Source organism: Ranitomeya variabilis, chromosome 1, assembly GCF_051348905.1.
Source record: "Ranitomeya variabilis isolate aRanVar5 chromosome 1, aRanVar5.hap1, whole genome shotgun sequence".
Taxonomy (NCBI): Eukaryota; Metazoa; Chordata; class Amphibia; order Anura; family Dendrobatidae; genus Ranitomeya; species Ranitomeya variabilis.
The window spans coordinates 497,353,971-497,381,654 of record NC_135232.1 but is presented as its reverse complement, the minus strand read 5'-3'; the positions used below and the strand labels follow the sequence as shown (position 1 = coordinate 497,381,654).

The 27,684-nt window shown below is 47.4% G+C and overlaps 1 long non-coding RNA gene across 1 annotated transcript in view; it reads right to left on the bottom strand.

Moving 5' to 3' along the window:
- Positions 1-27,684, bottom strand: part of LOC143795615 (uncharacterized) — a 165,295-nt gene that overhangs the window by 51,762 nt on the left and 85,849 nt on the right. Inside the window, exon 2 of the long non-coding RNA XR_013220436.1 lies at positions 23,237-23,354. This is a non-coding gene — a long non-coding RNA (uncharacterized LOC143795615). The remainder of the gene's footprint in view (positions 1-23,236; positions 23,355-27,684) is intronic.

Sequence of the window (27,684 nt, the reverse complement as noted above, 5' to 3'; positions counted from 1 at the left end):
CCAAAACGGGCGCTCCCAAGACTTGCAGTGCCTGGTCCTTTTTTGGAACACTTGCAGATGACATTTGCTTTGTCAAATGCAAGCTGTGTAAACAGAAAGTCAAAAGAGGGAAAAGTGTCAGCAACCTCGCTACCACAAATATGTGGAAACATGTGCGGACCAAGCACGTGGTGGAGTTACAAAGACACACTGAAGACCTAGGCCAACCTACAGCATCACCTACCACCTCTTCGGCTCGTGTTGTAGCCTCTTCCTCCAGTTGACACACAGCTGGTTTGGCTTCCTCACAGGATCGCCATGGAAGAACCTCTGGCACTGTTGTACAGAGACAGTGTCATTCCACCCACAGCACCACGTTCCCTGTCATCTTCACACTCTCAGGCCAGTCTACAGCCATCGGTAGCACAGGCATGGGGTAAAAGGCGCCCATACTCGGCAAATCCCCCCCGAGCACAGGCTCTGAATGCTGGCATTGCAGAACTACTGTCCCTTGAAATGCTATCATTCAGGCTGGTGGAGACTGACACCTTCCGTAACTTCATGGCATTGGCAGTCCCACAATACAATGTACCCAGCTGCTTTTATTTCAGCAGGCAAGCCGTCCCTGCCCTGCAAAAGCATGTGGAGGGAAAAATTAAACATGTGCTACTAAACGCCGTCAGTAGCAAGGTCCACCTGACCACCAATGTGTGGACCAGTAAGCATGGACAGGGACGATACCTTTCCCTCACTGCCCATTGGGTAAATGTTGTGGAGCCAGGTACAGATCTTGAGAGTGGCGCTGTACGTGTTCTGCCAACTCCAAAGATTGCAGGAATCCAGTCTGTACACATTGACTCCTCCTCATACTCCAGTTCCTCTGAATCAGTGCTGCAGGAGCCGTCACGGTCTACCCAGTCTGTACACATTGACTCCTCCTCATACTCCAGTTCCTCTGAATCAGTGCTGCAGGAGCCGTCACGGTCTACCTCCACATGGACCATTGAACGCTTACCTGTTACGACCGATATGAGCACAGCCGTGGCCAAACGTCAGCAGGCCGTATTGAAATTAATTTCTTTGGGGAATCGAAGCCACACAGCGCTGGAGCTCTGGAATGCCATCAAGCAGCAGAGTGACGTGTGGTTTGTGCCAGCGAATCTCCAGCCAGGCGTGGTAGTGTGTGACAATGGCCGAAATCTGGTGGCAGCTCAAGGCCTAGGCAACTTCACTCACATCCCATGTCTGGCATATGTGCTCAAATTGGTCGTGCAGAGTTTTTTGAGGGACTATCCGGATCTTGATGCACTGCTGCACAAGGTCCGCATAGAGTGCGCTCGCTTGCGACGTTCCAGCATGGCATGGAAAGATCGCACATTGCAGCTCTGCAGTGCCGATTCCGCCTTCCGGAACATCGCATCAATGTGACCTACCCACCAGGGGGAATTCAACGTTACATACAGTATGTTGGAGCGGTTGTGTGAGCAGCAGGCAGCAGTAATGGAGTACCAGCTGCATCAGGCGCAAACAAGTTGCACTGCACGCCGTTCACACTTCACCACCACTGAGTGGGCCTTCTAGGAATTTAGGACCTGAGGGATGACGTCACGGCTTCTGATTGGTCGCGTGGCGGTCACATGAGCGGCACGCGACCAATCAGAAGCCGTGATGTCATGGAAGGTACTGAACGCGCTCATTTTAAGCAAAAGAAGGCTGCCGGTTCACAGCGGTAAGGTCCAGGCTACGTCGGAGAGGTGAGTATATCAATATTTTTTATTTTAATTCTTTATTTTACACATTCATATGGATCCCAGGGCCTGAAGGAGAGTTTCCTCTCCTTCAGACCCTGGGAACCATCAGGGATACCTTCCAATACTTGAGTCCCATTGACTTGTATTGGTATCGGGTATCGGTATCGGCGAGATCCGATACTTTGCCGGTATCGGCCGATACTTTCCGATACCGATACTTTCAAGTATCGGACGGTATCGCTCAACACTATCTAGTAGTCAGTATGTAGAGCGAGGGTGGGGTGATGCAGAGCAGGCAGAGATCACGCCTCAAGCAGGGGTCAGCATTTCTTGGCCAGTTGGCAGTCTGCAGCACATGGTTGATTTCGTGCTGCAGTGCCTGAGAAATGACTGCCAAATCGCCCACATTCTGAACACTTCTGATTATTGGTTGTCCACCCTCCTAGATCCTCTCTACCGGGACAACTTACAAAGCCTCATAACACCATTGAACCGGGAGCGTAAAATACGGGAGTACCAAGACGCACTGGTGCATTCCATCATGTTCTCCATTCCACCCGAGAGCAGTGCTGCTAGTGCGTTACAAAGCAGCTCAGTGCATCGAGGCAGTGGAGGAAGTTCTGCACAAAGAGGGAGAAGAAGCAGCGCTTCAGCACAAGGCAAGACCAGTATGGCCCAAATGTGGCAAAGTTTTGTGTCCCCGCCACAAATGTCTACACCAACACAGATGGCTCCAGTCAGCAGGAGGCAATGTTTCCGTCAGATGGTGACAGACTACATGTCTTGCCCTCTCAGTGTACTCCCAGACAGCTCTTCCTCCTTCAAGTTTTGGGTCTCTTAGCTGGATACATGGCCAGAGATTAGCCAGTATGCATTGGAGGTGCTAGCTTGCCATGCTGCTAGTGTATTATCGGAACACGTCTTTAGTGCCGCAAGTGGTGTACTAACAGATCGTTGCATGCGACTATACTCTGATAAGGTTGACCAGCTTACTTTTCTGAAAATTAACAAGGACTGGATCTCGCAGGAATTTGCCAGTCCTCTTCCTGATTAAATAATTAGTTGGCAACAGTATCCAAGTATCCGGTTGTGTTCATGTTTCTAACACCTGAACTGTAATCCCTGGGCTCCAACACAGCCAGTTGCTGCTCAGAAGTGCAGTCTGCACAGTCAACACTTGCTCCTGTGTTATTGGGGTTCAGTAACGTCAGCTGATGCCCTGCTGTGTGTCCGGCAATTTCTCCTGCTCTGTCCACATTCACACTACTACTGATTTTAAACTTGCACCAATAAGGCCTCTGCCTCCACTCTGTTTCTAGTATTTACCCTGGGCTCCCACACCGCCAGTTGCTGCTCAGAAGTGCCGTCTGCACAGTCAACACATGCTCCAGTGTTATTGGGGTTCAGTAATGTCAGCTGATTCCCTTCTGTGTGTCCGGCAATTTCTCCTGCTCTGCCCACATTCACACTACTACTGATTTTAAACTTGCTCCAATAATTAGGTCTCTGCCTCCACTCTGTTTCTATTATTTACCCTGGGCTCCAACACCACCAGTTGCTGCTCAGAAGTGCGATCTACACAGTCAACACATGCTCCAGTGTTACTGGGGTTCAATAACGTCAGCTGATCCCCTGCTGTGTGTCTGGCAATTTCTCCTGCTCTGTCCACATTCACACTACTACTGATTTTAAACTTTCTCCAATTAGGCCTCTGCCTCCACTCTGTTTCTAGTATTTACCCTGGGCTCCAACACCGTCAGTTGCTGCTCAGAAGTGCCATCTGCACAGTCAACACATGCTCCAGTGTTATTGGGGTTCAGTAACGTCAGCTGATCCCCTGCTGTGTGTCCAGCAATTTCTCCTGCTCTGTCCACATTCACACTACTACTGATTTTAAACTTGCTCCAATTAGGCCTCTGCCTCTACTCTGTTTCTAGTATTTACCCTGGGCTCCAACACCACCTGTTGCTGCTCAGAAGTGCCGTCTGCACAGTCAACACATGCTCCAGTGTTATTGGGGTTCAGTAACGTCAGCTGATCCCCTGCTGTGTGTCCGGCAATTTCTCCTGCTCTGTCCACATTCACACTACTACTGATTTTAAACTTGCTCCAATTAGGTCTCTGCCTCCACTCTGTTTCTAGTATTTACCTTGGGCTCCAACACCTCGAGTTGCAGCTCAGAATTGCCGTCTGCACAGTCAACACATGCTCCAGTGTTATTGGGGTTCAGAAACGTCAAATGTTCCCCTGCTGTGTGTCCGGCAATTTCTCCTGCTCTGTCCACATTCACACTACTACTGATTTAAAAACTGCACCAATAAGGCCTCTGCCTCCACTCTGTATCTAGTATTTACCCTGTGCTCCAACACCACCAGTTGCTGCTCAGAATTGCCATCTGCTGTCAACACATGCTCCAGTGTTATTGGGGTTCAGTAACGTCAAATGTTCCCCTGCTGTGTGTCCGGCAATTTCTCCTGCTCTGTCCACATTCACACTACTACTGATTTTAAACTTGCTCAAATTAGGTCTCTGCCTCCACTCTGTTTCTGGTATTTACCTTTGGCTCCAACACTGCCAGTTGCTGCTCAGAAGTGCCATCTGCACAGTCAACACATGCTCCAGTGTTATTGGGGTTCATAACGTCAGCTGATCCCCTGCTGTGTCCGGCAATTTCTCTTGTTCTGTCCACATTCACACTACTACTGATTTTAAAATTGCTCCAATTAAGGGTCTGCCTCCACTCTGTTTCTAGTATTTACACTGGGTTCCAACACCACCAGATGCTACTCAGAAGTGCCGTGTGCACAGTCAACACATGCTCCAGTGTTATTGGGGTTCAGTAATGTCAGATGATCCCCTGCTGTGTGTCCGGAAATTTCTCCTGCTCTGTCCACATTCACACTACTACTGATTTTAAACTTGCTCCAATTAGGCCTCTGCCTCCACTCTGTTTCTAGTATTTACCCTGGGCTCCAACACCACCAGTTGCTGCTCAGAATTGCCATCTGCACAGTCAACACATGCTCCAGTGTTATTGGGTTTCAGTAACGTCAGCTGATCCCCTGCTGTGTGTCCGGAATTTTCTCCTGCTCTGTCCACATTCACACTACTACTGATTTTAAACTTGCTCCAATTAGGGGTCAGCCTCCACTCTGTTTCTACTATTTACCCTGGGTTTCAACACCGCCAGTTGCTGCTCAGAAGTGCCGTGTACACAGTCAACACATTCTCTAGTGTTATTGGGGTTCAGTAATGTCAGCTGATCCCCTGCTGTGTGTCCGGCAATTTCTCCTGCTCTGTCCACATTCACACTACTACTGATTTTAAACTTGCTCCAATTAGGCCTCTGCCTCCACTCTGTTTATCGTATTTTCCCTGGGCTCCAACAATGCCAGTTGCTGCTCAGAATTGCCATCTGCACAGTCAACACATGCTACAGTGTTATTGGGGTTCAGTAACGTCAGATGATCCCCTGCTGTGTGTACGGCAATTTCTCCTGCTCTGTGCACATTCACACTACTACTGATTTTAAACTTGCTCCAATTAGGCCTCTGCTTCCACTCTGTTACTAGTATTTAACCTGGGCTCCAACACCGCCAGTTGCTGCTCAGAAGTGCCGTCTGCACAGTCAACATATGCCCCAGTGTTATTGGGGTTCAGTAATATCAGCTGATTCCCTTCTGTGTGTCCGGCAAGTTCTCCTGCTCTGTCCACATTCACACTGCTACTGATTTTAAACTTGCTCCAATTAGGCCTCTGCCTCCACTCTGTTTCTAGTATTTAACCTGGGCTCCAGCACTGCCATTTGCTGCTCAGAATTGCCGTCTGCACAGTCAACACATGCTCCAGTGTTATTGGGGTTCAGTAACGCCAGCTGTTCCCCTGCTGTGTGTCCAGCAATTTCTCCTGCTCTGTCCACATTCACACTACTACTGATTTTAAACTTGCTCCAATTAGGCCTCTGCCTCCACTCTGTTTATCGTATTTTCCCTGGGCTCCAACACCACCAGTTGCTGCTCAGAATTGCCGTCTGCACAGTCAACACATGCTCCAGTGTTATTGGGGTTCTTTTTCAGCTGATCCCCTGCTGTGTGTCCGGCAATTTCTCCTGCTCTGTCCACATTCACACTACTACTGATTTTAAACTTGCTCCAATTAGGCCTCCGCCTCCACTCTGTTTCTAGTATTTGCTCTGGGCTCCAACACCGCCAGTTGCTGCTCAGAAGTGCCATCTGCACAGTCAACACATGCTCCAGTGTTATTGGGGTTCAGTAACATCAGCTGATCCCCTGCTGTGTGTCCGGCAATTTCTCCTGATCTGTCCACATTCACACTACTGCTGATATTAAACTTGCTCCAATAATGCCTCTGCCTCCTCTCTTTTCTAGTATTTACCCTGGGCACCAACACCGCCAGTTGCTGCTCAGAAGTGCCATCTGCACAGTCAACACATGCTCCAGTGTTATTGGGGTTTAGTAACGTCAGCTGATCCCCTGCTGTGTGTCCGGCAATTTCTTCTGCTCTGTCCACATTCACACTACTACTGATTTCAAACTTGCTCCAATTAGGCCTCTGCCTCCACTCTGTTTCTTGTATTTACCCTGGGCTCCAACACAACCTGTTGCTGCTCAGAAGTGCCGTCTGCACAGTCAACACATGCTCCCGTGTTATTGGGGTTCAGTATCGTCAGCTGATCCCCTGCTGTGTGTCCGGCAATTTCTCCTTTTCTGTCCACATTCACACTACTACTGATTTTAAACTTGCTCCAATTAGGCCTCTGCCTCAAGTCTGTTTCTAATATTTACCCTGGGCTCCAACAATGCCAGTTGCTGCTCAGAATTGCCATCTGCACAGCCAACACATGCTCCAGTGTTATTGGGGTTCAGTAACATCAGATGATCCCCTGGTTGGGTCCGGCAATTTCTCCTGCTCTGTCCACATTCACACTACTACTGATTTTAAACTTGCTCCAATAAGGCCTCTGCCTCCTCTCTTTTTCTAGTATTTACCCTGGGCTCCAACACCGCCAGTTGCAGCTCAGAAGTGCCGTCTGCACAGTCAACACATGCTCCAGTGTTATTGGGGTTCAGTAACGTCAGATGATCCCCTGCTGTGTGTCCGGCAATTTCTCCTGCTCTGTCCACATTCTTACTACTACTGATTTTAAACTTGCACCAATAAGGCCCCTGCCTCCACTCTGTATCTAGTATTTACCCTGTGCTCCAACACCACCTGTTGCTGCTCAGAAGTGCCATCTGCACAGTCAACACATGCTCCAGTGTTATTGGGGTTCAGTAACATCAGCTGATCAGCCGCTGTGTGTCCGGCAATTTCTCCTGCTCTGTCCACATTCACACTACTACTGATTTTAAACTTGTTCCAATTAGGTCTCTGCCTCCACTTTGTTTCTAGTATTTACCCTGGGCTCCAACACCGCCAGTTGCTGCTCAGAAGTGCCATCTGCACAGTCAACACATGCTCCAGTGTTATTGGGGTTCAGTAACGTCAGCTGATCCCCTGCTATGTGTCCGGCAATTTCTCCTGCTCTGTCCACATTCACACTACTACTGATTTTAAACTTGCTCCAATTAGGTCTCTGCCTCCACTTTGTTTCTAGTATTTACCTTGGGCTCCAACACCACCAGTTGCTGCTCAGAAGTGCCATCTGCACAGTCAACACATGCTCCAGTGTTATTGGGGTTCAGTAACGTCAGCTGATCCCCTGCTGTGTGTCCGGCAATTTCTCCTGCTCTGTCCACATTCACACTACTACTGATTTTAAACTTGCTCTAATTAGGTCTCTGCCTCCACTTTTTTTCTAGTATTTATCTTGGGCTCCAACACCACCAGTTGCTGCTCAGAAGTGCCATCTGCACAGTCAACACAGGCTCCAGTGTTGTTGGGGTTCAGTAACATCAGCTGATCCGCTGCTGTGTGTCCGAGAATTTCTCCTGCTCTGTCCACATTCACACTACTACTGATTTTAAACTTGCTCCAATTAGGTCTCTGCCTTCACTCTGTTTCTACTATTTACCTAGGGCTCCAACTCCGACAGTTGCTGCTCAGAAGTGCCATCTGCACAATCAACACATGCTCCAGTGTTATTCGGGTTCAGTAACGTCAGCTGATCCCCTGCTATGTGTCCAGCAATTTCTCCTGCTCTGTCCACATTCACACCCCTACTGATTTTAAACTTGCTCCAAATAGGCCTCTGCCTCCACTCTGTTTCTAGTATTTACCCTGGGCTCCAGCACCACCAGTTGTTGCTCAGAATTGCTGTCTGCACAGTCAACACATGCTCCAGTGTTATTGGGGTTTAGTAACGTCAGATGATCCCCTGCTGTGTGTCCGGCAATTTCTCCTGCTCTGTCCACATTCTTACTACTACTGAGTTTAAACTTGCACCAATAAGGCCCCTGCCTCCACTCTGTATCTAGTATTTACCCTGTGCTCCAACACCACCAGTTGCTGCTCAGAAGTGCCATCTGCACAGTCAACACATGCTCCAGTGTTATTGGGGTTCAGTAACATCAGCTGATCAGCCGCTGTGTGTCTGGCAATTTCTCCTGCTCTGTCCACATTCACACTACTACTGATTTTAAACTTGCTCCAATTAGGTCTCTGCCTCCACTTTGTTTCTAGTATTTACCCTGGGCTCCAACACCGCCAGTTGCTGCTCAGAAGTGCCATTTGCACAGTCAACACATGCTCCAGTGTTATTGGGGTTCAGTAACGTCAGCTGATCCCCTGCTGTGTGTCCGGCAATTTCTCCTGCTCTGTCCACATTCACACTACTACTGATTTTAAACTTGCTCCAATTAGGTCTCTGCCTCCACTTTGTTTCTAGTATTTACCTTGGGCTCCAACACCACCAGTTGCTGCTCAGAAGTGCCATCTGCACAGTCAACACATGCTCCAGTGTTATTCGGGTTCAGTAACGTCAGCTGATCCCCTGCTATGTGTCCGGCAATTTCTCCTGCTCTGTCCACATTCACACTCCTACTGATTTTAAACTTGCTCCAAATAGGCCTCTGCCTCCACTCTATTTCTAGTATTTACTCTGGGCTCCAATACCGCCAGTTGCTGCTCAGAAGTGCCATCTGCACAGTCAACACATGCTCCAGTGTTATTGGGGTTCAGTAACATCAGCTGATCCCCTGCTGTGTGTCCGGCAATTTCTCCTGCTTTGTCCACATTCACACTACTGCTGATATTAAACTTGCTCCAATAATGCCTCTGCCTCCTCTCTTTTCTAGTATTTACCCTGGGCACCAACACCGCCAGTTGCTGCTCAGAAGTGCCATCTGCACAGTCAACACATGCTCCAGTGTTATTGGGGTTTAGTAACGTCAGCTGATCTGTTGTGAATTTGGATTCTGGGCTCCCCCGGTGGCCGCTTGTGGAATTGGACTTGTCATCCTCTTTCCTGTTTCACCTGGTTCCATCAGTAGTGGGTGTCGCTATTTAAGCTCATTTCTCTGGTGGTTTCTTGCCGGTCAACAATGTTATCTGATGCCTCTCAGTGCTTGTTCCTGCTTCTGACAACTACTAGATAAGTTGGACTTTTGTCCATGTTTCGTTTTGCCTATTTGTTCCAGTTCACAGCTGAAGTTTTTGTTACTGTGTCTGGAAAGCTCTCGTTGATCAGGGATTGCTACTCTGGCGTTATGAGTTAATGCCAGAGTTTAAGGTAATCTCTGGATGGTGTTTTGTTAGTGTTTTTCTGCTGACCATGAAAGTATACTATCTGTCTTCTGCTATCTAGTAAGCGGACCTCAAATTTGCTAAGACTATTTTCCTGCTGCGTTTGTTGTTTCATCTGAACTCACCGTCATTATATGTGGGGGGCTACTGTCTTCTTTGGAATATTTCTCTAGAGGTGAGCCAGGTCTTATATTTCCCTCTGCTAGCTATTTAGGTCTTAGGCCAGAGCTGGGCATCTAGCAATAAATAGGAAATGCTACCTGGCTATTTCTAGTTGCGCGGCAGGCTTAGTTCATGGTCAGTATAGTTCCATCTTCCGAGAGCTTGTCCCTCTATAGGCTTTCTATGATCTCTGCCTGCAGAGATCATGACAGTTTGACCGGCCAATAAAGTGTTAAAGACCCAGGTTGAGAAAGGAGAGTTATAAGAAGTCTGCTGGAATTTTTTTTTTTTTTTTTTTTTCCTCCAGTTTGCCTTGCTGCAGTCTTTTTTCTCTCTCTCCTCCTAATCTCTGTATGGCTCTGTGTGCACCTGACAATAATGGATCTTCAGAGTGTAACTGCGGGTTTGAATAATCTCATCACGAAAGTACAAAATTTACAAGATTTTGTGGTACATGCTCCAGTATCTGAGCCGAGAATTCCTTTGCCGGAGTTCTTCACAGGGAATAGAGCTAGCTTCCAGAATTTCCGAAATAATTGTAAGCTTTATTTGTCCCTGAAGTCTCGTTCAGCTGGAGACCCTGCTCAGCAGGTTAGGATTGTGATTTCCTTGCTCAGGGGTGACCCTCAAGATTGGGCCTTCTCATTGCCAGCAGGGGATCCTGCGTTGCGCGATGTGGATGCGTTTTTTCTGGCCTTGGGCTTGCTTTATGAGGAACCTCATTTGGAACTTCAGGCAGAAAAAACTTTGATGGCACTATCTCAGGGGCAAGACGAAGCTGAGGTTTACTGCCAAAAATTCCGTAAATGGTCTGTGCTTACTCAGTGGAATGAGTGCGCCTTGGCGGCAACTTTCAGAGAAGGTCTCTCTGATGCCGTTAAGGATGTTATGGTGGGGTTCCCTGTGCCTGCAGGTCTGAATGAGTCCATGACAATGGCTATTCAGATTGATAGGCGTCTGCGGGAGCGCAAACCGGTGCACCATCTGGCGGTGTCTATGGAAAAGACGCCAGAAAGTATGCAGTGTGATAGAATTCTGTCCAGGAGCGAGCGACAGAATTTTAGACGGAAGAATGGATTGTGCTTCTATTGTGGGGATTCTACTCATGTTATATCAGCATGCTCTAGGCGTACAAAGAAGCTTGATAAGTCTGTTTCCATTGGCACCATTCAGTCTAAGTTTATTTTGTCTGTAACCCTGATTTGCTCTTTGTCATCCATTGCCACGGACGCCTATGTTGACTCTGGCGCCGCTCTGAGTCTTATGGATTGGTCCTTTGCCAATCGTTGTGGTTTTGATTTAGAGCCTTTGGAGACTCTTATTCCTCTGAAGGGGATTGACTCCACCCCATTGGCTAATAATAAACCACAATACTGGACACAAGTAACCATGCGTATCAATCCGGATCACCAGGAGATTATTCGTTTCCTGGTGCTGTATAATTTACATGACGATTTGGTACTGGGATTGCCATGGTTGCAGTCTCACAATCCAGTCTTGGACTGGAGAGCAATGTCTGTGTTGAGCTGGGGATGTAAGGGTATTCATGGGGACTTACCTTTGGTTTCTATTTCGTCGTCCATTCCCTCTGAAGTCCCTGAGTTCCTCTCTGATTATCAAGACGTCTTTGACGAACCCAAGCTTGGGTCGTTACCTCCGCACCGTGAGTGCGATTGTGCCATAGATTTGATACCGGGTTGCAAATATCCAAAGGGTCGTTTGTTTAATCTGTCTGTGCCGGAACATGCTGCTATGCGGGAATATATAAAGGAGTCTTTGGAAAAGGGACATATTCGTCCATCTTCTTCTCCCTTGGGAGCTGGGTTTTTCTTTGTCTCAAAAAAGGACGGCTCTTTGAGACCATGTATTGATTATCGGCTTCTGAATAAGATCACTGTTAAGTACCAATACCCATTGCCATTGCTTACTGATTTGTTTGCTCGTATAGAGGGTGCTAAGTGGTTCTCTAAAATTGATCTTCGTGGGGCGTATAATTTGGTGCGGATCAGGCAGGGGGATGAGTGGAAGACCGCATTTAATACGCCCGAGGGCCACTTTGAGTATTTGGTCATGCCTTTTGGTCTTTCTAATGCCCCTTCAGTTTTCCAGTCTTTTATGCATGATATTTTCCGCGATTTTCTGGATAAATTTATGATAATATATCTGGATGATATTCTGATTTTTTCTGATGACTGGGACTCTCATGTCCAGCAGGTCAGGAGAGTTTTTCAGGTTCTGCGGTCTAATTCTTTATGTGTGAAGGGGTCTAAGTGCGTTTTTGGGGTCCAGAAAATTTCCTTTTTGGGGTATATTTTTTCTCCCTCTTCCATTGAGATGGATCCCGTCAAGGTGCAAGCTATTTGTGACTGGACTCAGCCCTCCTCTCTTAAGGGTCTTCAGAGATTTTTGGGCTTTGCCAACTTTTACCGCCGATTTATTGCTGGTTTTTCGGATGTCGTTAAACCACTGACTGATTTGACCAGACATGGCGCTGATGTTGCTAATTGGTCCCCTCATGCTGTAGAGGCCTTTCAGGAGCTTAAGCACCGTTTTGCCTCTGCCCCTGTGTTACGTCAGCCTGATGTGAATCTGCCTTTTCAGGTTGAGGTTGACGCTTCGGAGATCGGAGCTGGGGCAGTGTTGTCGCAGAAAGGTTCCGACTGCTCCGTCATTAGGCCTTGTGCCTTCTTTTCTCGCAAATTTTCGCCCGCAGAGCGGAATTATGATGTTGGGAATAGGGAGCTTTTGGCCATGAAGTGGGCGTTTGAGGAGTGGCGCCATTGGCTAGAGGGGGCTAAGCATCAGGTGGTGGTATTGACTGACCACAAAAATTTGATTTATCTTGAGACTGCCAGGCGCCTGAATCCTAGACAGGCGCGCTGGTCTTTATTTTTTTCTCGCTTTAATTTTGTGGTGTCATACCTACCGGGTTCTAAGAATGTTAAGGCAGATGCCCTTTCTAGGAGTTTTGACCCGGACTCTCCTGGTAATACTGAACCCACAGGTATCCTTAGGGAGGGAGTAATTTTGTCGGCCGTTTCTCCTGATCTGCGGCGGTCCTTGCAAGAGTTTCAGGCGGATAGACCGGATCGTTGTCCGCCTGATAGACTGTTTGTTCCGGATGATTGGACCAGTAGAGTCATCTCTGAGGTACATTCTTCTGCATTGGCAGGTCATCCCGGAATTTTTGGTACCAGGGATTTGGTGGCAAGATCCTTCTGGTGGCCTTCCCTGTCACGAGATGTGCGAGTCTTTGTGCAGTCATGTGACATTTGTGCTCGGGCCAAGTCTTGTAGTTCTCGGGCTAGCGGACTGCTGTTGCCCTTGCCTATTCCTAAGAGGCCTTGGACACACATCTCGATGGATTTTATTTCAGATCTGCCTGTTTCCCAGAAGATGTCTGTCATCTGGGTGGTCTGTGACCGTTTCTCTAAAATGGTCCATTTGGTTCCTCTGCCCAAGTTGCCTTCTTCTTCTGAGTTGGTTCCTCTGTTTTTTCAGAATGTTGTCCGATTGCACGGTATTCCTGAGAATATTGTTTCTGACAGAGGTACCCAATTTGTGTCTAGATTTTGGCGGGCATTCTGTGCTAGGATGGGCATAGATTTGTCTTTTTCATCTGCTTTTCACCCTCAGACTAATGGCCAGACCGAGCGGACTAATCAGACCCTGGAGACATATCTGAGGTGTTTTGTCTCTGCTGACCAGGATGATTGGGTTGCTTTTTTGCCATTGGCAGAGTTCGCCCTCAATAATCGGGCCAGCTCTTCCACCTTGGTGTCCCCGTTTTTCTGTAATTCGGGGTTTCACCCTCGATTTTCCTCCGGTCAGGTGGAATCCTCGGATTGTCCTGGAGTGGATGCGGTGGTGGAGAGATTGCATCACATCTGGGGGCAGGTTATGGACAATTTGAAGTTGTCCCAGGAAAAGACTCAGCGTTTTGCCAACCGTCATCGTCGTGTTGGTTCTCGGCTTTGTGTTGGAGATTTGGTGTGGTTGTCTTCTCGTTTTGTCCCTATGAGGGTCTCTTCTCCTAAGTTTAAACCTCGGTTCATCGGCCCTTATAGAATATTGGAGATTCTTAATCCTGTTTCTTTCCGTTTGGACCTCCCTGCGTCCTTTTCCATTCATAACGTTTTTCATCGGTCGTTGTTGCGCAGGTATGAGGTACCTGTTGTACCTTCAGTTGAACCTCCTGCTCCGGTGTTGGTTGAGGGTGAGTTGGAGTACGTTGTGGAGAAAATTTTGGACTCTCGTGTTTCCAGACGGAGACTCCAGTATCTGGTCAACTGGAAGGGTTACGGCCAGGAGGATAATTCTTGGGTCAATGCATCTGATGTTCATGCTTCTGATCTTGTTCGTGCCTTCCATAGGGCTCATCCTGGTCGCCCTGGTGGATCTGGTGAGGGTTCGGTGCCCCCTCCTTGAGGGGGGGGTACTGTTGTGAATTTGGATTCTGGGCTCCCCCGGTGGCCGCTTGTGGAATTGGACTTGTCATCCTCTTTCCTGTTTCACCTGGTTCCATCAGTAGTGGGTGTCGCTATTTAAGCTCATTTCTCTGGTGGTTTCTTGCCGGTCAACAATGTTATCTGATGCCTCTCAGTGCTTGTTCCTGCTTCTGACAACTACTAGATAAGTTGGACTTTTGTCCATGTTTCGTTTTGCCTATTTGTTCCAGTTCACAGCTGAAGTTTTTGTTACTGTGTCTGGAAAGCTCTCGTTGATCAGGGATTGCTACTCTGGCGTTATGAGTTAATGCCAGAGTTTAAGGTAATCTCTGGATGGTGTTTTGTTAGTGTTTTTCTGCTGACCATGAAAGTATACTATCTGTCTTCTGCTATCTAGTAAGCGGACCTCAAATTTGCTAAGACTATTTTCCTGCTGCGTTTGTTGTTTCATCTGAACTCACCGTCATTATATGTGGGGGGCTACTGTCTTCTTTGGAATATTTCTCTAGAGGTGAGCCAGGTCTTATATTTCCCTCTGCTAGCTATTTAGGTCTTAGGCCAGAGCTGGGCATCTAGCAATAAATAGGAAATGCTACCTGGCTATTTCTAGTTGCGCGGCAGGCTTAGTTCATGGTCAGTATAGTTCCATCTTCCGAGAGCTTGTCCCTCTATAGGCTTTCTATGATCTCTGCCTGCAGAGATCATGACACTGATCCCCTGCTGTGTGTCCGGCAATTTCTTCTGCTCTGTCCACATTCACACTACTACTGATTTCAAACTTGCTCCAATTAGGCCTCTGCCTCCACTCTGTTTCTTGTATTTACCCTGGGCTCCAACACAACCTGTTGCTGCTCAGAAGTGCCATCTGCACAGTCATCACATGCTCCTGTGTTATTGGGGTTCAGTAACGTCAGCTGATCCCCTGCTGTGTGTCCTGCTGTCTTCTGTTATCTGGGCCGTTCTGCTTGTCTTCTGCAATTTCCTGGGCACTTCTCAATGTAAGTCTATGAGAGCTAGAATGAGGCTCTCATAGACTTACTCTGAGAGCTTATGACCATTAGTTCTGACTTCCGGCCAATCATGAACTGCGATCACAAGATGGCAGAATTGGACCAGAATTGCGCCATGTACAGCAGAAGACGGCGGCTAGTAAGTATGTAACTGGAGTCAGGGAACAGGCATTAGCGATACCACAGGGTTGATAGGGTGCTGTGAAATAAGATAAATGCTGAAGTGCTGCTTTAAAGGTGTCTTTACGCAATTCCGTTCTCCCAAATACATCATGTAGATTTGAGCTAAAATTTGCTCTAATTTCTTCTTTGAGTAAGGACTCACTCATGTCATACGTGTATGTGAAAAAATGAATGGATTTTCTTCATTGTTTTGGATCCAAGTTTCATCAGTGTTTTTACATCAGTGTTTCTTCAGTGATTTTCTCCTATCCAAAAAAAAAATTGCAAACCTTCTCTGACCCATTGCAATGTTTATAATGGACAGCACACTGATTGTGTAGCAAGAAGGACCGGGTCAGTTATGCCTCTCCCAGGTCGGTTCTAGAACTATTGGGGCTGTCACCATTGTTGCTGGGGGAAAAGCTTTCTGACCCGAACAGACCTTTGCACTCAACTGTAGGGGGAGTGTCAGGGATAAAAGGGTCGCTGCGCTGGAAAGCAGGACACTTGGCGTGAAGACAGAGCGCACAGCAGGAGATGGTTAATTAACTCTCCGTGGGGAGACGCGATAGTCCAGGCCTGCGCTGCAGCTCCCCAGCCCTTGACTGTGAGGACCGCATATCTGTGTGCCCACTCACCCCTGTAACTGGGAATCCGTCCTGCACCGTTTCACTTACTGCCATGAGTGTGCAGCCTGAGTCACACCAGCTGAATCATACAGAGCCAGGTAGCATCATCTCCGCCTCCGCCATTGAACTGAGACATATTCCGGTGGTACTGCAGACTACTTCACAGCACGGACATCATCCCGGTAACCCAGGACCTCGCCTCAGAGAGCCAGGATACACGACTTCCATCAGGAGACAGTGCATCTACTTTCTTCAGGATCAAGCCAGAGACTCCACGCGTCACTTACAGTGCCGCCGACAGGCCAGAAACTATCGGACTTTTAAGTTTACCTATTTCATAACCGTTTGTTCCTACCCTGACATAATATCCAGTGTAACTCTCCTCTTAACCATTTCTCTCCCTGCGTGGAGTATCCCCTGTAATAAACCCTTTAACTCTTGCTATGCCTCCTGCTCGTCTAACAGCACGGAGGCGGCAGACAAAGCAGTTGGAATGAGCCCTAGGTCCAGTATCTCTCTGGGGACAATGTTGAACAATCTCCCTAAGTTTACAAGGAATAATACCATGTTATGGAGCTGGGCTGAGCGCAGGAGGGGGATGATGAGGATGCCTCCCATGATCCCAGCATTAGATAGAGAAGCCAGAGACTCAGTCATGTTACGACCCTCCAGGGAACAAGACACCTTTAAGTGCTACACATTTTGGAGGAGACTCATGAGGACCCCACGGTCGTAGGGGAGTTATGAATGCATTTATTTAGTCGTATGCAAAGGGACAGGGAGATGGTGACTCAGTACATAAACGCTCTCCAGGAGATCCATACTGCTATCATAAGAAAAGATGGCATAGGCGTAGGACCGAATGACGTAATTTTGCAAGATCAGTTGGTGACAGGCTTGCGGGACATGCTGACGAAACAGGCTTTGCGGGAGCGCTTGCGGTTAAATACTCGTATGACCTTTTCTGAGATAGGAAGCAAAGCACGCACACGCGAGCAAGAGCAGGGGGTGACAGTCCCAGTAGGGAAGGTCCGGAGCGGAGAGGTATCTGTAAACATGATCACCGAACCACAATGGGTGGAGGATTTGCGGAAGGAAATCCAAGATATTCGAGGAGAGTTGGCTGATGCAAAGAAGAAATCAGTAGGTACTTCGAATCCGCCATGGGGCAGAGATGGCCACGAACCTTGCCGCGAAACAAGGATGTTCCATCGTGAGAGACCCCTCACCTGTTACAATTGTGGAAAAATTGGACATTTGGCTCAGGAGTGCCCATGATGGGGTAGGTCCCTTCAATGTCGTCCGTTAAACTAGAGAGCTCCGAGCTTGGCGGATGCCGCCCGGAGCCTGAGCAGTCATGAAGGAGTGACATAAGTCCCACAAATCTAGTCTCTATGTGCCTCCTTGTCTGGGCCGAACTGGACGGTCGAGCTCACAGGTGACTGAAACTTACTTTCGGCTACACTTTCCTGAAACAATGCGGACTGAGTGGGGCCCAGTGATAAAACTGATAGCTGCCAATTACTTGCCCCTCCGGGTCGCAGGGGTGGTCTGGATGCAATTAACCATCTGTGGCAAAGATCTGGGTCGGAAGGGAGTACTGTTGACCAGTGGAGAAGAAGGTATCGGACATGCCATCACCCTGGGAATGAATGTGCTGAAGGAGTTCAGGAGTCTGCTCGTCAATGAGCCCTCAGATGTAACCCTGAAACAGTGGAGTCCGCACACTCCCCAAAGAAGAGTGTTCCAACAGTTAATCCGCATGGCTCAAGTACAGGAATCCTCCAGTGGTGAAGGAATGTTGGGAAAAGTGATTTTCCCAGCCTTTGCTAAACTCATTCTGCCACCAGGACACATCGTGTTTACTCTGCCTGTATGGGCTTGTACCCCGCTAGAAGGAGTTGAGATCCAGATTGAACCAGCTACTATGGAACAACCACCCCCAGGACTCCTTGTGGCGGGAACACTAGCCATTGTACTTGTCGGGATGGTCGCAGTACTCTGTGTCAATTTTGCAGAAGGTAACATCACGCTAACTCCCAGATGTGAAGTGGCTCGAATTATGGGCATGCCGGAAGAAGTGATACCACCTCAGGCCGTGCAGTTGACGGTGAAGCAGGGGGACCCTTGGACCGTGGCTGTGGATACGTCTCTGAGACCGGAACCCCAGCATATCCAGGAAGGTCCAAGGCAGCAAAAGAAAAAATGGAACGCACTCACCAGTCTGACCCGTAGAAGCGCCTGTGTGCGTGAAACGGCCGTCATCCTTCATCCTCCACACCCCTCCCTGCTAAGTTTGTCCATGTTCGAATAAAGGATCAGAATTATCAGACTGGTGAGTGCGTTCTATTTTTTCTTTTGCTGTCTTGGATATTTCATGTTTGAACTTTCACTGGATACTGCACCAGACCGTCTGTCATACAGGGTCCATTACATCACTGCAGCACTGTTTGGCAATTGGACATGGTGGCCTAGGTAACGCAGCTGTGTGGAGGTGCCACTCCTGTTCATATCCAGGAAGGTTGTCGTATATTGGAGCAGATGCGGGTTGAGCTGACAGACCTTACTCCGCTACAGATCCAGCAAGTGGAAGCTCTACTGGGGCGATATAAAGATGTGTTCACACACCATGTGGATGATTTCGGCTGCACTACAGCAATTACACATGAGATACTGATTGGGAATGCAGCGCACATAAGGGAGCGGTATTGACAAATTCCACCACAATTATATCAAAAGGTGAAAGGTATGCTAACTCAGATGCTGCAGAAGGGCGTCATAAGGGACAGTCAAAGTCCGTGGGCCACCCCCATTGTGCTAGTGCGAAAGAAGGATGGCACTCTGTGTTTCTGTGTAGACTATCGTAAACTCAAAGCCTGCACCGTGCGAGATTCCTATCCGTTACCCAGGATTGAAGAATCTTTGTCTGCACTAGGAAAGGCCAAATTCTTTTCATCGCTGAATCTAGCCAGTGCCTACTGGCAAGCACTGATGTCAGAGCAGGATCGGCCAAAAGCAGCCTTTATACTTCCTATGGGACTGTATGAATTCAACCGGATGCCGTTCAGTTTGGCCAACAACCCTGGAAAGATTCAACGATTGATAGAGAGGTGTTTAGGCAATTTAAACTTTGAAGCCACACTCATCTATTTAGATGACATCATAGTCTATGCCGCTTCATTTGAGGACCATCTACAAAGACTGGAACAGGTGTTGATTCACCTTCAAAGACACGGTGTAAAAGTGAAGCCTCAGAAATGTCATGTGTTTCGCACCCAAATAGAGTACCTGGGTCATGTTGTTTCTGCTGAAGGAATGAAACCATCATGGGAGAAAATTGCTGCAGTACAGGATTGACCTACCCTGACGAAGGTGAAAGATGTCCGAGGATTCTTGTGGCTGACCGGGTATTATCGACGCTTCATGAAGAATTTTACCCGCATAGTAAGCCCTCTGCTGGAACTGTTAAAGGGAGTACCCTTAGGCGCCAAGAACTGGACTATTCAGTGGGGAGAACAGCAACAAAAGGCATTTCAAGATCAGAAGAAGGCGTTGACAGAAGCACCTGTGTTGGCTTATGCGGACTTCTCTCAACCATTCATTCTCCACACCGATGGAAGCTTGCATGGATTTTGGGCTGTGTTGTCACAGACGCAGGATGGGAGAGAGAAGGTGATCGCGTATGTTAGTCGGTCCCTTCATGATTCCGAATGAAATCCTGACAATTGCAGTTCCTTCAATCTAAAGCTGCTGGCGTTGGTGTGGGCTATAGCGGAGAAGTTTGTGGAATACCTATCCAGGTCTGAAGTATTGGTGCGTACCGATAGCAACCCTTTGGCTCATTTGGAAAATGCAAAACTAGCAGCTCAGGAACAAAGATGGGTGGCTAGAATGGCAAAGTTTCAACATAAAATCGCCTACAAAAGAGGGGCTGAGAATACTCATATGGATGCCTTATCCAGAGTGAAACATGGACGACCGGGGAAAAACAGAGATGAGGAATTAGAAGAGGAGATGCCCAGGTTCCGAGATTCTGCCCGGACAGCGGTAGCCATGTAGGAGCACGTGCAAGTGTTGGCCCGGGAGAGTGTCTTGGGCGATCCCGTGATGAGTGGGTTCGGTTACAGCAGGAAGATGGGGAACTTGACCAACTAAGACAGTGGGTGACGTCTAAGCAACTTCCTAATCAAGGAGAGAGAAATACCCTGTCTCCAGAGACTCTGTGGATTTTTCGACAATGGAAAAGACTTCAAATGAAAATTGGACTGCTGTATCGGAAGTTCCAACTACAACGGGAACTAGGTGTCACCTGGCAGGTGGAATTCCGGAGAAGCTGTTACCTATGGTGGCTACAGAGGCACATGAAAGGGGAGCACACTTCGGCCAAGAGAAAACCTTTCAGTGGTTACAGTGATTAATATACCATCCTCGACTGAAGGCCATAGTGGAAGAGGCCTGTTGGCTATGCAGGAGATGTGGGTTGGCAAAACCACCATAGCAGAGAGCTCCTACACAAACCATCATGACGTCTGCTCCTTTGGAGGTTCAAATGATAGACTACCGGACTATTGGGCCAGCTCATCAAGGGTACAAGCATTGTTTGGTGATGGCGGACCACTTCACAAAGTTTTCTATCATGACCCCAACACGTGATCAAACTGCTGAATCTGCTGCGCCCGTTTATGAAATTCAGCCTGAAGGGGAAAAGAACACCACTCATATAGTTCATCGGAATATGCTTTGGCCCTGTCTGTCAAAGGATCCTGATCAAGTGGAAGAGGTGCAAGCTGTGCCTGAAGTACCTTCACCAGGTGTAGTATATTGTGAAGAGGAAGAAAGTCCTGAACGGCCACCCGAAGATCTACGGGAGGAACAAGTACCTGAAGTTCCCGAAGAGTCTGCCCCAGGGGGAATGGACGCACTACGGCGACGCAATTACTACTTCTGACTTACGGTGCACCAAACGAACAATAGCCGGAATACCCCCCAATCGATACAATCAGGACCAATTTATTTGGCATCAAACTGTCCAGGAAAAAGAAGACTGCCAGCATGTTTGCAAGAACACTGGCCTGTGGAATGGCGAGCAAAAGGAGAGTTGGAGTGTGGGAAGATGGACCAGGCCAGTGATGCCTCTCCCAGGTTGGTACCGGAACTATCGGGGCTGTCACCATTGTTGCTGGGGGGAAAACTTTCTTATATTGACAGACCTTTGCACTCAACTGTAGGGGGAGCGTCAGGGATAAAAGGGTCGGTGCGCGGGAAAGCGGGACACTTGGTGGGAACAGAGTGCGCAGCAGAAGGTTAATTCACTCTCCGTGGGGTGATGCACAGCAGCTCCCCAGCCCTTGAGCACACTGACTGTGAGGAACTTATCTTTGTGTGCCCACTCACCCTGTCTCTGGGAATCCATCCAGTACCGTTCCACTTACTACCATGAGTGCACGGCCTAAGTCAGATCAGCTGAATCATACAGAGCCGGGTAGCGTCATCCCCGCCTCCGCCACTGAACTGAGACACATTCCGGTGGTACTGCTGACTACTTCATAGCACCAACGTCATCCCGTTAAACCATGACCTCGCCTCGGAGAGCCAGGATACACCCCTTCCATCAGGAGACAGTGCATCAGCTTTCTTCAGGATCAGGCCAGAGACTTCACGTGTCACTTACGGTGCCACCGTGGGACTTCAAGCTTCGAGCTTCGATAGGCCGGAAACAATCGGACTGATAAGTTTACCTGTTTCATAACTGTTTGTTCCTATCCTGACATAATATCCAGTGTAACTCCCATCTTAACCCTTTCTCTCTCAGAGTGGAGTATCCCCTGTAATAAACCCTTTAAGGCTACGTTCACATTTGCGGTCAGCGCCGCAGCGTCGGGCGCCGCAGCGGCGCCGCATGCGTCATGCGCCCCTATATTTAACATGGGGGCGCATGGACATGCGTTGTGCTGCGTTTTGCGCCGCATGGCCGCAAGCGTTGGACGCAAGAAACGCATCAAGTTGCATTTTTTTTGCGTCCAACTTTCGGCCAAAAACGACGCATGCGCCGCAAAACGCAGCGTTTTAGCGTGCGTTTTGCCGCGTTTTTGTTTGCGTTGTGCGCTGCGGCGCCGACGCTGCGGCGCACAACGCAAATGTGAACGTAGCCTAACTCTTGCTCTGCCTCCTGCTTGTCACTACATCCCTCATCCCTGCTATTCTACAATTGCACATGACAACTGTCATGATTTTCACAGACACATATACTTCTATAGGATATTTTGATCAAAAATGGACACATCTCAGGGATTTTTGTCTTTTTTCAGACACGTAGTCACCAAAAAATATGGACATGTGAATGTTCCATAGACTATAATGTGAACATGTTCTATCTGTGAAGAACACAGCTAGAACACATACTGAAATATGGATGGAAGAACGTGGCTTTATTGTAAATTTGTTGGCCTAATTGAAACCTTGCTCCATTCCAGTAAACCCTGGCCATATTATATCTACCGTTTGAAAACTGAAATGAGGAGAAAAGGTTCATATTATGGCAGAATTACTTACATTGATATAATTCAGGGAAAAGGCAATTTAAACATATTTAGGTTGATGGTCATGCAGCTTTCATTACCAAGAAAAACTGTTTAGAGGGTCCTTATGACACTCTATAATGTTTTTATCATTTGCCTTTGTCGTATCTCAGCCTATTTAAATATTCTGGAGCTAAGCCAGAAAGTCTTTATCTCAAACTAAATGTCAAAAGATAAAATGTGCTGTCAAGAGCTGGTGTCACATTTTTTGACTTGTATAGTCTATTTAAGGAGCACTGTAGCTGTCCTTATTATTCCAGCTATACTGTACTTTTTAGGACAATGCACACCAGCTACCAGACACTAGGTTATCCCGTGTATGAGACTGGTATTACTTTGTGTCCCTCTGTCTCTGTAGCTCTTATGTATATTTAGGTTGCACTATTTTAAGCTGCAAGAATGAGGAAGTTTTTCTGAAATAAGTACTAGATCTGATGTAGTTCTGTTAAACTGGAAACCTCCAAATTGTTTTCTATACAGAATCCAGCATGAAATGTTATGTTTTTGTTTGCCTCGTTGTAACACAAACTAATACTTCTGGTCTTGGGTTAGTTGATAATTTAGGGTATGAATTTATTGGTCAGGATATGTAGATGAGCTCTCATACATCTTTTTAGCACTGACATGCTTGCTTGTCACAATTACCCTAACTTCTTTCAATTTGGTTTGAAAGGGAACCTGACATCAGAATTTCGCACATTAAGCTGACCGCATGGTCCTGTTGTCAATGTAAATCCATAATAGAGATTATTTTTAATTTAGATTTTGCTTAGCTGTTGCCTTATAATAAATTCATATATAAAATGTGCTTACTGGTATAAAAATCCGATGCCCCAAGTCATCGGGGCGTCATTGCTTCCTTTGCGAGTCCCAGAGTCATCCTGTTGATGACGCCCATGTATTTGAATTGATCGCTCCATGGGCTGGTTTCCTAAAATAAGACAGAGGAGGATCAAAGGAAAAATATTTTCCAGAAGTAATTGCTGAGGTTTTGTTTAATTGTCTTGTGTGCAATATTCTACTTTAGACACTATGTCTTGTCTTTACTAGCTGGGGATGCAATAGAGTTCAGTTCAAAGAGGCAAATGCTGCTTTTGCAGAGGTCGTCTTTTGTAGATATGCAAAGGAAACCTAACCTCTGAATTTCCGCACAGTGGCTCCATGCTGAGAATTAAGACGTCTTGTGCATATATACTAATACAGCTACACATTGCCTAGCTAAGCTTTCTATTTAGTGTCTGCATAATACCACCATATACGACTGAAATAATGCAGCCTATATTAAACTACCATAAAATACCCAAACAATATAACATATTCAAATAAAATTAATAATAGTGCTCGTGGTTTCGGTGTGAATTTTAATCTAGGTTTAAAGGTGACCATATTTGATTGTCTAGGATGACAAAAAAGCTAATGGAGTTTAGAGTAGTGAGATAACTCCCATTGGTGTCGCATTCAGAGCCTCGATAGGATTTTGGGGGCTTCTGCAAGTGTCAAATTTGCCACCAGTTACATAAGGGATCTAAACTTATTAAAAAAGGTGAAAACAAAACTTTAGTAGTTCCCAAACCGCTAACAAATCTATTCCATTAAAATATGATCTGGAATGCTGCTTTGTTGCAGGCAGTGACCGGTCTAATCATATGATTGTTGGTAAGGATAAGTGGAGTGAAGCAGCACTTCATAAAGAGCTATTATATCTTTGTGTAAGGGTAAACTGTGCATGGAAACCTGCAGCTCTTAATAGCTTTTCATGGAGAGACTTTGTGCAAGCTACTCCAGTAAAAGAGCATCCGCCAGTATAGAATGAGTGTGTAGGAAGTGGACCAGAATAGTAGTCTCTCTTGCGTGTCCAGGCTGGAACTGTTGGGACTGTCATCATTATTGCTGGGGGAAGCACTTTCTAACCGAAATAGACCTTTGCACCTGACTGCTGGGGGCGGGTGTGATATAAAAGAGTCTGCACGCGTGGAAATAGGGTTTTTGGTGGGTACCCAGCGTGCGCTGCAGGAGAAGATTGACTCCCTCTCCACCGACTGACGTCAATTGACACGACTGCTTTGCAGCGCTCCATCCCCCACGCTCATAGACTGTGCATTTGTAAGGAGGTGTACCAAGTCAACGGTCCCTTTTGCGTGTCTGGGCCGGAACTGTCGGGAATGTCACCAGTATTACAGGGGGAAGAGGTTCTGAACACCTAGCTGGTGGGGGCGGGTCTGACATAAATAGCAGTGTGAGCGGGAAGACGACACACTTGGCGGGAATCGAGCTTGTGAGCAATGAGACAGTTGACTCCCTCTCGACGGACCCATGCCAGCTAGCTGTGCCTGTATTCCCGGCTAGCAAGACTGCCGACACGTTCTACCCAGAGAGACATCTGCACCAGGTAGTGACCTGTATAGAGTACATACCTTGGCTCCGCTCACCACCGCGGAGGTCCCACTTAGTCCCATCCTTGCGGTGCCTGTTAAGGACTGGTCTTTGCCTGTGTCTGTGTCCGCTGGACTGTATGCTTCTACTGTGACCAGGTCTACTGAACTTTCTGCTTCTTCCACTGTGCCGCCGACCTTCAACTCTACCCCACCATGTACCTGATTAGGAGATCACGTGTTAAAGGACCCAGAGGATTAGTCATTGCAAGGAGACAGCGCATCACCATTCTGGGGAACTGGATCGAAGATATCTCACGCCGCCTGCAGTGCGGCCGAGGGATCTTCCAGCCACTTTCCTCCACCAAACAATGACTGATAAGTTAACCTGTTATTATCTTCTGCATTTGACTTTCCCCATCCACAAATTCACATACTTTACCCCCCTGCTTGTACTATCACTGTTTGATATAAAGAACCTGTTAACCCTTGCTCTGCCTGCTGTGTGTCACTGCATCCTACGAACCTGCTAACATCCTACACATTACCCGAGACTAATTCGCCATTACTCCCCGGCCTTAACAGCACTAACCGGTCAGTACATCTGACACCTTCTGTCCCTCCTTGCAGCGCTGCTCCGGCGTTGCACACAGTTCATAGTGGGGAGACTGCAGCCTCCAGTCTGGGACTATGTACATCTTTAGCCATGCAGCAGACCTTTCCCCATTCAGCACCTTGTTCCAGGATCACAAGACCACAGGAAAGAAGAACAGGACGCTTTGCTGCCGTACAGAGACAGTGCTACACTTTCCTTCAGGACTGGCTCAGAGACTTCACGTGCCACCTACGGCGCCATTGTGGGATTTTCCAACCTCCATCATCCAGGAACCAGAGACTGATAACTTAACCTGTTATTTCATCCGTTGTAGTTACTCTGTTGCTTTATATACATCGTGGGCCTGTATATTTACACCCCCCTTACTCCCTGCGTGGAGTATTTACTGTTGAGCCATATATATATATGATAATAATAATCTTTATTTTTATATAGCGCTAACATATTCCGCAGTGCTTAAGAGTTTGCACACATTATCATCGCTGTCCCTGATGGGGCTCACAAGCTAAATTCCCTAACAGTGTTTTTGGAATGTGAGAGGAAACCGGAGTACCCGGAGGAAACAAACGCAAACACGGGGAGAACATATAAATTGATGTTTTCCGTGGTGGGATCTGAACCCAGGACCCCAGCACTGCAAGGCTGCAGTGCTATCCACTGAGCCACCGTGTTAACTCTTGCTCTGCCTCCTGCTCATCACTGCATCCCACGTTACTGCTAGTACCTTACAATTGCTCAAAACAATTTCAGGTGCTCGGTGCACCCTTGGTGTGGCTAAGAATTTAAGTGCACCAGTGGAGCTACTTGTTTTCCATTAATCGCTGTTCTTGTCTGGCTCTATGTAGTCACCTCTGTCAATCAAAGAAGTGGGTGTGGGGGGTGGATATAGAAGGAAAGTAAGTGGGAAGGTGCACTTAAATTTTTGGCGACTGCAATGCTGCACTGAGCAACTGCACTTGGTTTGAACAGTCATTATATACTGACAGACTCTCTTTAAAAGTTTCCAGGGGGCCCTGGCCTTCACTGTTTAACTCATATATGGGAACTGCCCCAGTGTAAGATGCCAAGTCGTGGGTGAGCTTCTGGTCCTAGCTCTGGCTCTGAGCTCTGGCATCCTACAGACAACACGTGTCCCTCTTCTTGTGTACTGCTGTGTGTCAAGTGCATCACACTTACTTCAGGGCTGCAGTCCTCCATTGGCTCCAGGGTTCCATCTTAGGGCTGTACGGTGGCTCAGTTGTTAGCACTGTTGCCTTGCAGCGCTGGGGTCTTGGGTTCAAATAACACCAAGGACAACATCTGAGTTTGTATGTTCTCCCCGTGTTTGCGTGGGTTTCCTCTGGGTACTTCGGTTTCCTCCCACACTTCAAAGACATACTGATAGCGAATCCTGATTATGAGCTATTCTTGGGACAGCAATGATAATGTATTTCTCCCACAGTCGCGCAAGAAGAACATGTCCCCAGGCCCAATGTCTATCTCGAGATTCTCCGGCTGGCAAAAGGGGACTCAGCTGAGGGGTTCTCTGGCGATCCTCTGCCCTGAGGCTCATGCTGTCCCTAGCAGCCTCTGACCTGAGTCTGCTACTTATCACTGCTCACAACTCACTGACTGTCACTTCCTGGACTTGCCACTAACACTCTCCCTCCCCTCCCTCTACTGGGCCAGCTGTTACAGTTAACCCTACCTAGGCTAAATGGCAACTACAGGGCGTTCTACTTTCAGAAATGCACGTTCAACCTCTTTTTAGTGTCAGGGAGCAAGCCATCACTTCCACCACTCCTTCATTCCCTCACACTTTAATTGTGGTCGTCCTTGACCACACCAGACCTACAAAGGAGCTAGTGCAAGTATTCTATCATCATAAAACATTATAAAACATCAAACTCAAGACTAATCTTGATGTTTTATTCCTCAAGGCGATCTAGCTCTACTTGATTAAGGGCCTCAGAACAGCACGTATGACAGTCCATAATCATAAAACTTTTAGTAGCACCAATGCTTCTTGGTAAGGATCCTGAAAACAAAGTCTACAAGTCCAAGTTATCAACAGAGTCCCTAGAGTAACACAGTTCAGGAAACTTCTCTATTATTGAGGGTAACAAACTGTCAAGAAGCACCAGTGTCAGCGATTCCAGCAGAAACTTGCTCTTGTTATTTGCACCTCAAAAACATTTCTAGAATTTTACCTTTTCTTACTTTTGACTTTGCAAAAACTCTTACTTTTGCTCTTATTCATTCTCGTCTAGACTATTGTAACTCTCTATTAATCG